The 14,933-nt window shown below is 34.1% G+C and overlaps 1 pseudogene; it reads left to right on the top strand.

Moving 5' to 3' along the window:
• Positions 1–7,274: 7,274 nt before the first annotated feature.
• On the top strand, positions 7,275–11,719 carry LOC132048690 (transcription factor MYB1-like; annotated as a pseudogene).
• The last annotated feature ends 3,214 nt before the right edge of the window (positions 11,720–14,933 follow it).

Genomic DNA, 14,933 nt, shown 5'->3' on the forward strand with positions numbered 1-14,933 from the left:
GCGAATAATAATTTTTTTTTTTTTTTAGTAATTAGACATTTTATTACCAGGAAAATATTTACAGTAGAGGATCAAAAACCCCAAAGTTTGACAAACCTCAACATTAGCATCAAAAGCTCTTACCAAGAAACAAAAGTACTATCGATAGTGTAGCTGTTTTAGAAAAACTACTCCTTGCTACTCTGGAGTACTATAAGGCCTCATTTGGACATGATTTGAAATCATCATATGAAATGAGTGATTTAGAATTAGGTTGATTTGAAGTTGAAGTTTTGTTTGGACATGCAATTTGGATTTGTTAAGTTATATTTTTTCTAATAAACCCAAAAAACCCCATAAATTTTGAAAACTATCAAAATTATCATATTTTATTACAAAGTTAATACGCTACCAAAAGGCCTTTCCTAAAGAATACAACATCTATTAATCGAACTTTAGTTCAATAAAAAAGAAAATTGAACATGAGTCATAGTACTGTAACTACTCTTTAATATAATCCTCCCACATGGTACGGACAATCTCTTCACGTCGAGCATGTATTTCTGATCGATCACATGACCAAGAATACGAACCAACATTGTTACTTTGAGTCAAGGTTTACATTTAAAAAATATATTTACTAACTTATGAATCTTTTTTTACAAAACATAAACTTATGGCTCAAGTTTTACATTTTAAAAAATTTGAAATCATGATTTGGAATCCCAAATCATGCTTTTTGAAGAATTTGGGATTTGAAATCATCATATAAAATTGAAGTTGAAATTTTGTGCAAATTGCATAAACAACCGCTGATTTAAAATCAAAATATGAAATTATTATGATTTCATATAGCATGGCCAAACGCTACTAAAATTTCTAATAAAGAAAGTGTGATATATAGAAATTCAAATCCATCACCTGCCTTGCTACTTGCTAGTCTTGGGATCTAAGCTAGTTCTCGCAAGATATCCCATCTTGAATTTTATCAACTTACTAATATATATGGTCGCCATTCCTTACCTTTTACTCGAATACTTTCAAATTTCTTTCCTATCATCTATAATAGAAACTTCCAGTCTGGGAGCTTTTTTAATTTGCTTATCTCTGTTGGTCCATTTCAGTTCTGCATGCCTTGCCACTTGACAATCTTTAGTCATATACTGATACTGAGCACTGAAAAAAACAGGTGCTGAATATCCTCATTTATTGCTTCACACAATGGACAGCTTTGAGGTAGTAATTAATGTTGGGGTTTGGAATTAGCACGTGAAAATATGATCAATTCGATTCGCTCAAATTTAGAGGGTCTGCTTATTTATAAGGTCAATCCACTTTAACCCTCTTAATTCAGCTCACCTAAAAATTAGGATGATATGGAGTCAAGACCCTGGTGAGGACAATTGGAGGTGACTCAGAACACTTTCCAGTCACGATGGGTCTGCATTAGGGGTTCGCTTTTAGCCCATTTTTGTTTGCTTTGGCAATGGACGCACTGACGTGCCACATTCAAGTAGAGGTGCCGTGGTGCATGTTGTTTGCAGAAGACATTGTACTTATTGACGAGTAGCGGAGCGGTGTTGACGCGAGGCTGGAGGTTTGGAGACAGACCCTGGAGTCGAAAGGTTTCAAGTTGAGCAAAGACTAAGACAGAGTACTTAGAGTGCAAGTTCAGTGATGTGTCATCCCCAAGAAAGAAAGTTTCAAGTACATGGGGTCGATCATCCAAGGGAATGGTGAGATTGATGACGATGTCACACATCATATTGGAGCAGAATGGATGAAATGGAAGCTCGCATCGGGGATGTTGTGCGATAAGAAGGTGCCGCCTAAACTAAAGGGAAATTTCTACAAAGTGATGGCTAGACCGACTATGTTGTATGGGACGGAGTGCTGGCCACTGATTAATATTATTATATTATTTTTTAGCCTAAAGTTCATATATTTATTAGAAAAACAGCAACGCAATTAATTCATATTTGATTAAAATTAAATTAAGTGAACGAAGCAGTGGATAATAACTGAAATAATCAGCGGAATAGCTCGTAATAATTAAAGAATTGAATCATAAAAGTTAAGGTAGTTCTTATTCAATCTCTCGGAATAGTAATGAAAAATTGCTTGATGAATGAGCGCCTGAACAATCGTGTGTTTGCAGAGGACAATGTAGAGTAATATTGTATTTCGGTGAAAAATTATATAGGACGTACAATAAAGGGGTCGTGGAAAAAATATAGGATTGGCCTCACTAACTAACTTCCCTAATCGTAGGCACGACTTAGCCGTTATTGACGTGGAGATCGTGAATTCCTAATAGGATAGAACATAATTCCTTAAATATCGGAGCTTCGACGTTATGAACAACCTCTGTTGCACGACCGTGTTGAATCATGTTAGGGACTACTCTCCGATCACTGACATGTTGGGCGTAATCAAGACTTTGTCCGGACGTAAGTGGGTTATGGTAAGTGGTTTAGGACGTGCAAGCTCATAATTAAATCCGCATGTGTGCTGAAGTTCAGGTAAAAAAAATTTTGAAGTTGAAAAAAAAATTCTTAAAATTTGAACTGTTGTTTGTTCGTGTTGGAATTCAAACTTCAGGGAAATTTCCTGAAATTCGTGTGGCATTTCGAAATTTCTTAAGCTTGAACTGCAAGCACTCAGTGTCTTACCCCCTGTTTGGATGGTTGTTTCCCATGGTTTATTATTGTGTTTTTCTTATGAAATCATGTTTGTTTCTATTGTTCTTAAAATTATGTTGTATGGTGTTATAAACCCGTTGTAATACTATGGTTATATAATCATGAAAAAGTGCAATTTTTATAATCACGAATTTAGTAATTTTTGCGTCGTGATATATTTTATTCCCATTATACCCCCACCCCACCTCCATCACACCCAAACCCACCCCACCTCACCCCAACCCATTTATCACCCACCCCCACCCTATTACCCACCCCACCCCTACTGCAACCACCCCACCAAAGCCCACCCTCTGCCATCCACCCCTATTCTACCCCCCACCACTCCGTATCTAGTCAAACTATATCACATAAATTGAAACAGAGGGAGTATTAGACAATATACGGTTCATTCTCTAGACGAAGGGTTCTGGGCACTTGATAGTATTATGTAGAGGTGTCAAAATGGGCTGGCCCACCTCATTGACTTAACCCAAACAAAAGACCAAAAATTAAATGGGCTAGAGACCAGTGACCCTTTTAATTGAAGGGCTTGCAAAATGGCGGTAACCCGGCCCCTAGCGGTAAGCGGGCTGGACGGCCAGCCTTTAAGTTTTTCATCTTCCAAAATAACATTTTCGAAGTGATTTTTAGTACAATTTGAACATGAAACTTTTGCAATATGAAATAGAATCTTCTACCACCCATTCTTGTGCAAATCCATATCATAGAAGCAAAAATTCAAGAGAACAAATATAAATTATTATTTTTAATCACTAATTTCGATCACGTTCAAAAGAAATTAAACGTAATATAAATTCTAAGTCTAAAAAGCCAGTTTCTAATTACTACTCCCTCCGTTTCAATTTATGTGAACTCATTTGACTAGGCACGACATTTAAGAAAGAGTGAAGACTTTTGAAACTTGTGGTTCAAAATAAGTCTTGAATATTTGTGTGGCTGTAAATCATTTCATAAAGTGAATTTGTTTCTAAATTAGGAAAGAGGTCGTTCATTTTGGTACGGACTAAAAGGGAAATTAGTTCACATAAATTGAAATAGAGGAAGTACTTAGTAGTAAGTACATTCATCTTTCTCATTACTTTTTATCTTTTTGTTTAAGTTACTTATATTTTTTTTTAAATTAATTAATTTATTATTCTTTTAAAACCGGGGGTACCAGTAGCCGGCTTCCCAACCCTTGAGGCGGGCGGAAGAGAGGTTTGGGCTTTTGAGCCTCACTTCATATGGGCCAAAGAAATCTTAGCCCAACCCTACTTAAATAAAGGGTTGGGTTGGGCCGGCCTCGCGGGCCAAGTCCATATTGACAGCTCTAGTATTATGCTATAGACGCACTTAAACTCTGAAACTAGGTGTAGAAAAGTTTGGCTCTTTATAGTATTATGACATAGACGCACTTAAACTCTGAAACTAGGTGTCGAAAAATTTGTGCATTTCACCTCGTTAAAATGGCGCTTTAATGTAATGAAGAGGTGCAAGGACAATCACTACTGACAATCATATCAACAACTACCATCATCATTCACCGCCCTCATTAATTGTCATTGCCATCCACCATATTATTAGTTGGCATCATCAAGTATCACGATCAACAACACTGTTAATCACTATTTATAGACATCATCACAACTAGCTGCTACCTACAACCCCCACCATTACGCAACACAATCCTCAATTGGCACCACAACAATCACCGAATCATTACCACCCCCAACTGTCATATAATTTTTTTAAAATATAATTTTAATACAATATTAGATTAATTAAATATTTTATTTTATTAATTTTTAAATAAAAATAAGTTTTATATATTCAGATGTTAAGAAAACATATAGTCCTAATTTAATATTCAAATATTAACGCAACATCTAAATATTGATGTGTGTATTTAGATTCAGATTTCTTAATCTTAATGCATATTTAATATTTAGAGGCGTATTCATATTCAGAAGTTTTAATCTTAATAAAAACAAATGAAGGCCTAATTACTTACTTTTCAAAATTTTCGAAGCGGAGTGAGCTAATCAAGTCGGTCAAAATTATTCTAAGTCGAGTAAGTTAAGCACTAGCTCTGTTCAGTATATGGCTTGAATCTTGATATGGGTATGCAGGACTGGATTCTTGAAGTAGAAGCTTGTGTTGGTCGTTTATGACGTTATGTAGATTTTGGATGGACAATTGATGGGGAAGTAATGTTGGATTTGTCTGTTCAACTGATGGGAGCTTTTGGAGGACTACATGCATATTTTGGTGAGGAAGCAAAGATCAAAACGTTGTAATATGTCGTGACAAATTTCTTTTCAATTTCAGTCATTTATTTCTAAGCCATCGTAATCTTTGGAATATATATTAATGTACCAACTATTTGCATACTTTTGGAATGATACTTTCCTTTTCGATTACAGTCATTTATTTCTAAATCATCATAACCTGGAACATAATGTCCCACTATTTATGACTATTTTTGGAACGACACTTCATACATATGTGACTTAATTTCTTCTAATTTTCCATCTCTCTTTTTTCATTAGAAGTACTCTTATTCTAAGAAATGGTAGAAAATCAATCCTTAAGACAATATCGAGATCCATAACTTTGAGAGCTATGTTAACGATCTCTTGCCATGATGGCGATAATAATTGCATCGGTAATTTTAGTTGAATCAGAGGAATTCAAATAAAAAGTTATATAAGTTCCATAACACCTTGCAGATGGCAGCTTTGTTCCAAGTCAGAATGTTGAGTTCACCGGCTGACTTGGGACAACACAGTTTGTCTCAGGCAATAGGTGTTCTCTTAGATACATCCACTCCACTGGCAGGGGCGGAGGGAGGAAGGGCCAAGGGGGTTCGGGGAGGAAAATTACATAGTTTATACATGGTTAAAATTATTATTTATGTATATATAATAAATGTTGAACCCCCTTTGGCTTCTTCGTGTATTTACTTTTTCATAGTTTGAACTCCCTTAGTAAAAATCCTGGCTCCGCCACTGCCGCCGGTCCACAAAAATCTTCTACAAACAGCTTCAATGCATTTGATCATCTTTATTAGGCAGTATAAATATTTGGGACCAAAACACTAGCTTGAACAGAAAATAAAACACTTTTAATAAGTTGTGATCTTCCTGCATATGATAGAAATTACCTGAATGTCCAATTCTGAATTCTTGCAAGAATCTTCTCAATAAGAGGTTAGGGCTGCTCTTGACTATAGACACCCTTTTGGTGCTCAATGGTACCACCAGCAAAGTCTCTATGGAGAAACCTAGCACCTGTAGAATCTCTTGCTGAATACACCCCCGGCCCAAAATATATGAAACTTTTATCAACATTAGCAACCAACACAGATGCCCTTGAGAACAAAAAATTAAATTCATATTAAAAAAGTACTATAACTGAGTTTAGTGTTAAAAATTTCAAAGGTTCAACCAATCAACTTTAAATTTTGAATCCACTTTTATTTTCTCAGTCCCTGCATAACAATAGCTTTAAAAATGATTTAAGTTATATACATGAATAACGTAAAAATTCTTTTTACACTGTCCATGAATTATAACATGTGATAATAAATCAATAACTAGATATTTTACTATGTTGACAATTAATATTTATCAAATATTTATCTAATAATGATCCTAATTCCACTGCCTTTACGAACGTGTGGCTAAGGATCTCTCTTCGTGGATGCTCTCTAATGCACATCTACAGAACATCTACAAACCATATTGATTTTCGCATTACCAACCAAGAATAGAGTTATGTTTTGTATTGGTTTTTCTTCATTTAGTTCAATGTAAACAAGAGTTACGGCATGTAATGATAGACTGAACAGTGAACGGGGGACCGTGAAAGACAGTGCAATTTATTAAATATGTCATTTTGCATGAAAGACTCTTTCGTGATTAGCCTCCCTCCACGTCCCTTCTCTATTCTAACCCTGCCTATATAGAGAGACTAAAATCAGTTGCGAATCCAGGATTTTCACTCAAGGGTTCGAAAAAAACAACAAAAGCTAAATATGGAAAACTATGTTATCTTTGGAGATCGAACTTAGGACATTAAAAATAATTTTGAACACCCTGGACCGTTTGAGCTGACTTTTTGCATTTGTTCAGGGTGTTCAAAAGTTAATATATGCACATAAACATGAAAAATTTACCCTATATATACACTGTAATTTTTTGTCTTCGGGTGAACACCCTCACCACCATGTACATCCGTCCCCGACTAAAATAGTGGAAATATGACTTACCAATTTGTGGAAAGAACAAGCCAGCCAGCAGGCCAACAGCTCGTAAAAGGTTTTCTGTTTGTGTTTTACTACTTCCTAAGTTTAAATTAATCTGGTTGGTCAAGCTTTTAGGAAGTTAAAAGTGTTTATTTTAAAGAATTAATGTTTTCATGGAGCTTTAGAAAAATACTAGTGTGTGCTTTTGAATAGTAGTATAAACTATTTTACAGAAACTGAAAAAACTAGTTTCTTTTAAGCATTTTTGGAACCTTGATCAAACACAAATTGATGCTCTAATATTACAAAATTATTTTCAAATTAATTAGTCAAATACAAACCGTTACTCTCCGAAAGTATTTTTTTTTAATTGAGAAATACTTCTAAGGAAACACTCTTCAAAATAAACAGATTTTGAAAATTTAGCCAAACAGGTACAAATTTTGCATCACGTGCTTTGCCTAAACTCATTGGAATTATTTTGCGACACATATCATGAATACTAGTACTACTATTACGAAAATGTCTGGAGTGAGGAAAGGTGCATGGACTGAAGACGAAGATTCTTTACCGAGGAAATGTGTTGAGACGTATGGGGAAGCAAAGTGGCATAAAGTTCCCACTAGAGCTGGTATATCACTGGCTAACCTAACGAACTATCTCTAGTAATAGTAGGGATTTAATTTAGCTATATCCCTATAATACGCAAATATGTACATGCAGGTCTGAATAGATGCCGGAAGAGTTGTAGACTGAGGTGGCTGAATTATCTAAGGCCACATATCAAGAGGGTGACTTCTCTTCAGACGAAATTGATCTCATTTTGAGGCTTCATAAGCTCTTAGGCAACAGGCAAGTTCATCTTCAAACACTTCAATCTCATATTAGACTCACCCAACCCATGTTGAATTTATGTGGTATTCTTTATTACTTTATATTTTAAATTATATATTTTACTCCCCTTTTTAATTTGTTTTAAAAAGTTTGTTACGTTCTTTTATTTAATATAGTAAGTATTTTCATTTTACCCTTAATGATACTATGTTACACGACTGACATGATATGTTTAAGATTACAAAGATATTTAGTATGTTATTCACACATTTAGTTTAAGAATACAAGACTCAAAAACTTTTCTTTATATTTTTTAATTTGTATCTGGTCAAACTAAGATACAAAAAATGAAATGGAGATTTCTTATTTTAGATGGTCACTTATTGCGGGTAGACTTCCGGGAAGAACAGCAAACGATGTGAAAAATTACTGGAACACTCACTTTCAAAAGAAGTGCTTCTGATCATCGACAAGAAAGAAAGTACGAAGCCCTTAAGATCACAGTAAACACCATGGTAAGACCTCAACCTCGGACCTTCTCAAGTACAACGAATGTCTGTTGGTGCAGCAACAAAAGTATCACTAAAATTTTCATTTTTTGGGATGGAGGGAGTATATTTTTTGGGCCGCTAAAAAGAATAATAGCCATCAAATGTATATATAGGCTTTTTTTCAAATAAGTACAATTATAACCACCAAAGGATGTAGTGGAGCAAATAGGGCTGCTCCTTGCTTAACCAGAGGTCTCGGGTTCCAGTCCTGGGTATGAAAAAATTCTTGGTAGGGAGCGCTTCCCCCCAAATGGGGCCCTATGCGGCGCAAACCTGGATATAGTCGAGCTCCAATGCGGATACCGAACACCGAGTGGGAAATCAAAAAAAGAAAAAAGTACAAATATACATATAATATACATGTTATCTACACAAAATCTGTATATGATATCCATATAATATACATAATCAATGTATAAATTTGATATATTTTCACTAGCACCGTATTAATTATTTCAGGCGACGGGTCAAAAATGAAAGCCCAAAGTTTTACCCAAATACTGCTAACACGTGTAAATAACTACGATAAATAAGAAAACACCCAGAGTAGTGTAAATTAACCCTTCTTAAGTCTTATAACGAAGGGAAATATCAGGTCCAAGAAAAATAGAAATATCTATATAATAGCAAATTTTCACTTTGAATGTGTTGTATGTGTCGGTCTTATCCGCAGGATGTGTTGTATATGTCGGTCTTATCCGCAGGACATTTTTCTTATCATAATTCAAGAAATTTTCTCATCTTAAATTAATGTAAGTTATATCATTCTATTTTCTAAATTTAATTCCATTTTGAAAAAATATCACATGCTGATGCCCCCAAACTTAAACTGACCACGCTAAATTCAAATATTTTTATCTTTGAATTTAACTCAGTTAAAAAATGTAAACTGCGATGCTTATTAACTTTTCAAAATACTACAATATGACCTTATTGTTACGCACCATTTTGATTAATATCCAAAGTCTATTACGGAGCTCTTAAATTCAGCAACATTTAAAGATGTGTCTTAGGAAATAAGTTACTATGACAAAGGGTACAATTTCCCATTAATTCTGAGAATTTGAACATGTGATTTCACTAGTGTGTCGTGTGAGCAAAGAATAAGACAAATACTAATAAAGGAAACAACCAAATTAAACTTGAACAAATGTCCAATATTGCCAAACACACTTTAAATTGAAATGACTCTGCCCTTATTGCAATGATCAGTGTATAGTACTCTCATGCACAAGGGTCCTATGATTCTTCAATATTGTCAAACTCACTTGAAAATGACTCTCTGTTTATTGCAATCACTATAATACTCTCTCAGGGTCCAAAGATTCACTTTGTAGTAATTTGGAGATTAATACAAAAACAACAAAAAACATATCCAATGTAATCTCATAATTTGGAGATTAATATTGAAAATTTATTGCGGGATGATTATAAAAGGTCATTTTTATCTTTAAATAGTTTAAATCCCCTTGCTAATATATGTATTTTTATTCTATATTTTATTGTGTATAAAACAAAAATTTATGCATAACTTTATACGAATATTATTAATATTGTCAACCAAACGTTGCATCAGTTATGAGATGATTATTTTTTTGATATGCTGCCAACCAAACACTCTATAATCTTATTCAAGATTTTATACTAAGATTAATTGCTCCAGTAACACAATCACAAAATCCCGTTCGTAAATTCTTTCTCCCAATTTCCTTGTTACTACTCTCAAAAGTCAAATTCTTGAAGTTTAACTTCATTCGCTTCTTTGTCATAAGCTTTTCTTATTTGGAAAAAATGAAGAATATATTCATCTCAAGGGGGTAAATTTTTTGCTCTACCTTCATTCCAACCCATAACAGTACGTGGAGGAATCAATTTTGGTTAACTTAAATCTTGGTGATGGTATATTTCAGTAAATATTTACGTGTAAGGAGTATTTACTTCAAATTAAATAATTTTATTTTAATAATTAAAAATTAAATAAAGTAAATTACATTTCACTTAGTTATAGTTTAGGTAATAATCATAGAAAGACACAGTCAAACCTCTATATAATTGTCATTTGTTATAACTGCATTTCACTATAACGGCCTGATTTTCTCTGGAACTGATTTTTCATGTTATATTTTACTTCTCTATAACAGCATTCTACCTATAACAGCAGTGACATTCATTATAGCGGTATGCCCTTTGTAAAAATTACCTCTCTACAACAGTCATACTCAAATATTGTGTAATATGTATAAAAATAAAGAGCTAATATTAAGAGTCAACTATTACTTGGAGTGAGATAGAAGAGTCAATTGTTAAGCTCTTAGACAGCGTTCAAGGCAAAATTATTAAGTTCCCTTTTGTCCAAAGTTTGGATAAAATTCTTTGTCAATGCAAGCGTTATATTATCACTAAGAGACTGAAATTTACGAAACAACCTACAATTGTAGAATTCTTACGTCAACTAGTTATGAATTTATTAGTGATTTATTATTCTTTTCAATTTTTAATTAACGAGATATGAAAATCAATTGGTATTTTAAACGGAAAAGGGCTAAATATACCCTTATACTATTGAAAAAGGACCAAATATACCCTTTGTTATACTTTGAGTTCATATATATCCCTACCATTATACTATTGATTCAAATATACCCATCATCCGTTAAAGTTATCCAAGTTGGCCATTCAATCCTAAATGACACCAATATTTGATGAGGTGTATGCCACGTAAAATGTCACCTCAGCACCCTTAACCCATTTTACCTCTCACCTTAATTTGTTCTTTCACCGCTAGAACTTCCTTCCCATCATCCACCATTGCCACTATTTCTGCCGCCACCATTGCCGCCATCATCATCGTCTTCATAACTATTGAAATTGACCCAAGATTGGTGTTTAAAAAAGATCAGTCCCTTCTGGTCCCAATCCTCTACATAGCTGAAGAAAACAAAACAGAGCATCGCCATTTTCATAAAAAGATAGCTTTAATTACTTCAATTCTTGGTCATTTTATCCCCTTTTCTTGGATTATTTAGTGAACTGTAGAAAAGTTGAAGAAGAAACCGATTCGGTTATGTCATCAGAGTTTTGTTTTCCTCTTTTTAATTGTCAGTACTATAGTTAGTCAGAGTTGTTGTTTGTTTGTATTCAAAGATCACAATTTCCAGCCGGATCAGAACCATTCAGTTAATCAGAATCCGGGTCGTGATGGTAATTGGGTCAACCAGCCAGTCCAACGTAGTGGTGGTGGTACTGCTTGGGCGCGGCGCAGCAGCAGCCACATCAACAGGGAAGTCGTGGCGTTGGTACTGCAGGTCCGGCCACCGTCGCAGCAACCACAGCAACATGGTGGTGGCAGTGGCGACGTTAGTGGTGAAAACCATGTTGTGGAACCCAATAGAGGTGGCAATGATGGTGGAGTTAGTGAATTTTAGCGGTGAAAGAACAAATTAAGAGGATGGGTAAAATGGGTTAAAAGTCTTTGAAATGGCATCGCCATTAGCGTTATTCATCCGATCCAACGTTAAGTCACTTAGGATTGGATGGCCAATTTGAATAACTTTAATGGAGGAAAGATATATTTGAATCAATAATATAATGGTAGGGATATATATGAACTCAAAGTATAACGAAATATATATTTGATCCTTTTTCAATAGAATAGGGGTATATTTGGCCCTTTTTCGTATTTTAAATTATAAGTATATTATTTTCGTTTATATGTAACATAAAATGTACAAAAAAAAAAAAAAATTTGCGTAGCTTTTTTTATAACAGCTAAATAAGATCTAAACATCAAATATCAGTATATATACATAACAACACCTTACTATAATAATAATAAAAATTTTAGACAAATACTATCATTATAGAGAAGCTTAACTGTATTTCGAAGGCATGGAAAAGAGCAAAGAGTTAAGGATTTTGTCGGCAATCAGTCACTTGACAGCAATCATGAACGTATCATTTGAGCATCCACTTGTATTGTGTATGTGCATGAATTTTCGATAAAAATATTTGAACGTCAGGTAAAAATGATTAAAGTTTAATCATATGTGTCTGAACTTTAATTATATAAAATTTCAGACATTGTCAAGTCTAATTTTAAACACTTAAGTCTGAAATTGTTTCAAAATGGATAGTCTTACAATTTTTTACGTACTACGGATATGACTTAAAGATAATTTCTAAATTCAAGTATTTGTGCACTTAGGCCCTCTCGCATGGGGAGGAATTTTATCTCGTAAAATTCAACTCAAAATATTTACAAATAAGTGTTTGGTTTATAAATTCAATCCATTATTTCAACTTCAACTTAAATTAGAGAATTTAAAGTTCAAGAAACTGGTTTGAAAAGTATTTACAGTGAAATAGTAAGAATTTTCACAAAAAACTTAATTTTTTCTAACAAAATTTACATAGAAACACAACTCAACTTTCAAATACTCTTTTCAATACAACAACAATAACCCAGTGAAATCCCACAACGCGGGGTTTGGAAAGGGTAGAGTATACGCAGACCTTACTTCTACCTTTTCAATACTAACTTTGAATATCTTTTTTTTTTTCAACTTCAATTAAATATTGTCAAAACGCCTCATGTCAAGAGGCTTAAACTATTCTAACACGACAAGGTAACCGTACATTGCAACTAACCTGTTGGAAGGATCAAACACCACAAATTTTCACTAAGGGAGGGAATATATTATTGCCGAGCAAACAACTTTTATGCATCTTTCTTTTCATGGTCCATAGATTGTTTGTCTTGCTTGCAATTACCATCAGCTCTCTGGACCAATTGGATCTGCTTACTGTATACTGATACCTTATATACCTGCAGTGTAAACGGCGTGTATCTTTTTACGTAGCCTTAAAAACCTCATAAGCAGAGGTGAATTTAGGATAGTCCATGACAAGTACAATTGTTTTTATATATATATATATATATACACACACACTTATTCTAGATCCATTGGCAATGCACGCTGGATTTGCCTTAGCTCAAAGCCTACTAAAGCACAATGACATCCATGTATTATAAATATTAATTTTAGTAATTAATATTGTTGATAATACAGGCAAGGTAGGGCCTCCAGCTCCAAGGATGCAATGGACACTTCGAGGATTATTTCGTTAAATTAATTTTGAGTGTTCAATTTAAAAAATTTAAAAATAATCTCTTGTCATTTCTTAAGAAAAGAACAGCTCAAAAGAGTAGGTAAAAATTCACAAATGGTCGCTTTTCATCAGCTTCTATAATTGAAAATTAGTCATTTCCGTAAGTAAATTTCTGGGACACTGTCACAGAATTTCACCTGTAAAATGAAATTCCATGGCAATAACTACTTTTCGAAGACAAGGTCGAAAAGTTAACAGTAGATTCTATTTCTACCAAAAAAGAGACCATTAATCTAAAACTTGATCTCTCTATCCTAGAGATGACAGTCTAATTGGGCCTATTGGCAGACATAAGCCATGGCCCAGAAAACCCCGTAATATTGAACTCTAGCCCAAGAAAATTTGGTAAAGCGAACTCTGCCAACTTGCATTTTTTTGCGCGGATTGCCCTTCTTTTGGGGTGGTCTTTAAATTCTTTCCGGCAAATTTGTAGATTTAAATTTTGCCTTCATATTTGTGGTCTTTAAGTTGTGCGCTTCGCTTGGAAAGGTGGGCGAATACATGAAGTTACTGGGTTCGAATCCCCGTTCAAGCATAAAATAAAATAAAAATTTCGCAAGAGCGGGGAGCTGGGGAGTGTATCTGGATCAGGCATACAATCTTTAAGGAAAAAACTAAAGTTATGCCGGATCAGGCATAACTAAAAATCTGCCCCATAAGGCGAAATTTTTCCTAAGACATAGTTTAGTTATGCCTTATGGGCGAATTTTAGTTAAGGCATAACAAAAGTATGCCCCGCTCAAGTTTAAGAACTTTTCCTTAAGGCATATACTTTGCCTTATAAGGCAAAGTTTAAGTTATGCCTTAAGGAAAAGTTCCGCCTTATGAGCATACTTTTAGTTATGTCTTTGGGCCATCTTCGTTTAGTTAAGGCGTAACTAAAAGTTTACCTCGAAAAGCAAAAAAAATATATATATATATATATATATATATATAAATAAAAGTCTGCCCCGGCGGACTTTTAGTTAAACATAACTAAAAGTCGACGGCCCTCTCCGTGAACTTTTAGTTAAACATAACTAAAAGTGACGCTTTAGGGAGATAGAAAATTTAAACTTTGTCTTATAAGGCAAACTTTTTGTTATGCCTTAAAAAACTTACGCCTTATAGGGGCATCTTTTAGTTATGTTTTGTAGGCACACTTTTAGTTAAGGCATTACTAAAAGTTTACCTTAAAAGTTAAAAAAAAAAAAAAATATATATATATATATATGCTTCAAGGCAAAAAGTACGGGAGGGGGCATATCAAATTTAAACTCGCTTTGCAAATTTTTTTTAAAATTTTGACCGAGCGGGGGTTCGAACCTAACCTATGGGTTTTAGCCAAAGGGCAAAATTTAAAGACCACAAATATGAGGGGCAAAATTTAAATACCACCCCAAAAGAAGGGCAATTCTGCGAATTGCCCCTAACTTGTCCCTATATTATGCTAAAGACTTAGCAACAAATCGAAGAAATTACGCCAAATGA

The sequence above is a fragment of the Lycium ferocissimum genome, chromosome 3 (genome assembly GCF_029784015.1).
Source record: "Lycium ferocissimum isolate CSIRO_LF1 chromosome 3, AGI_CSIRO_Lferr_CH_V1, whole genome shotgun sequence".
Taxonomy (NCBI): domain Eukaryota; kingdom Viridiplantae; phylum Streptophyta; class Magnoliopsida; order Solanales; family Solanaceae; genus Lycium; species Lycium ferocissimum.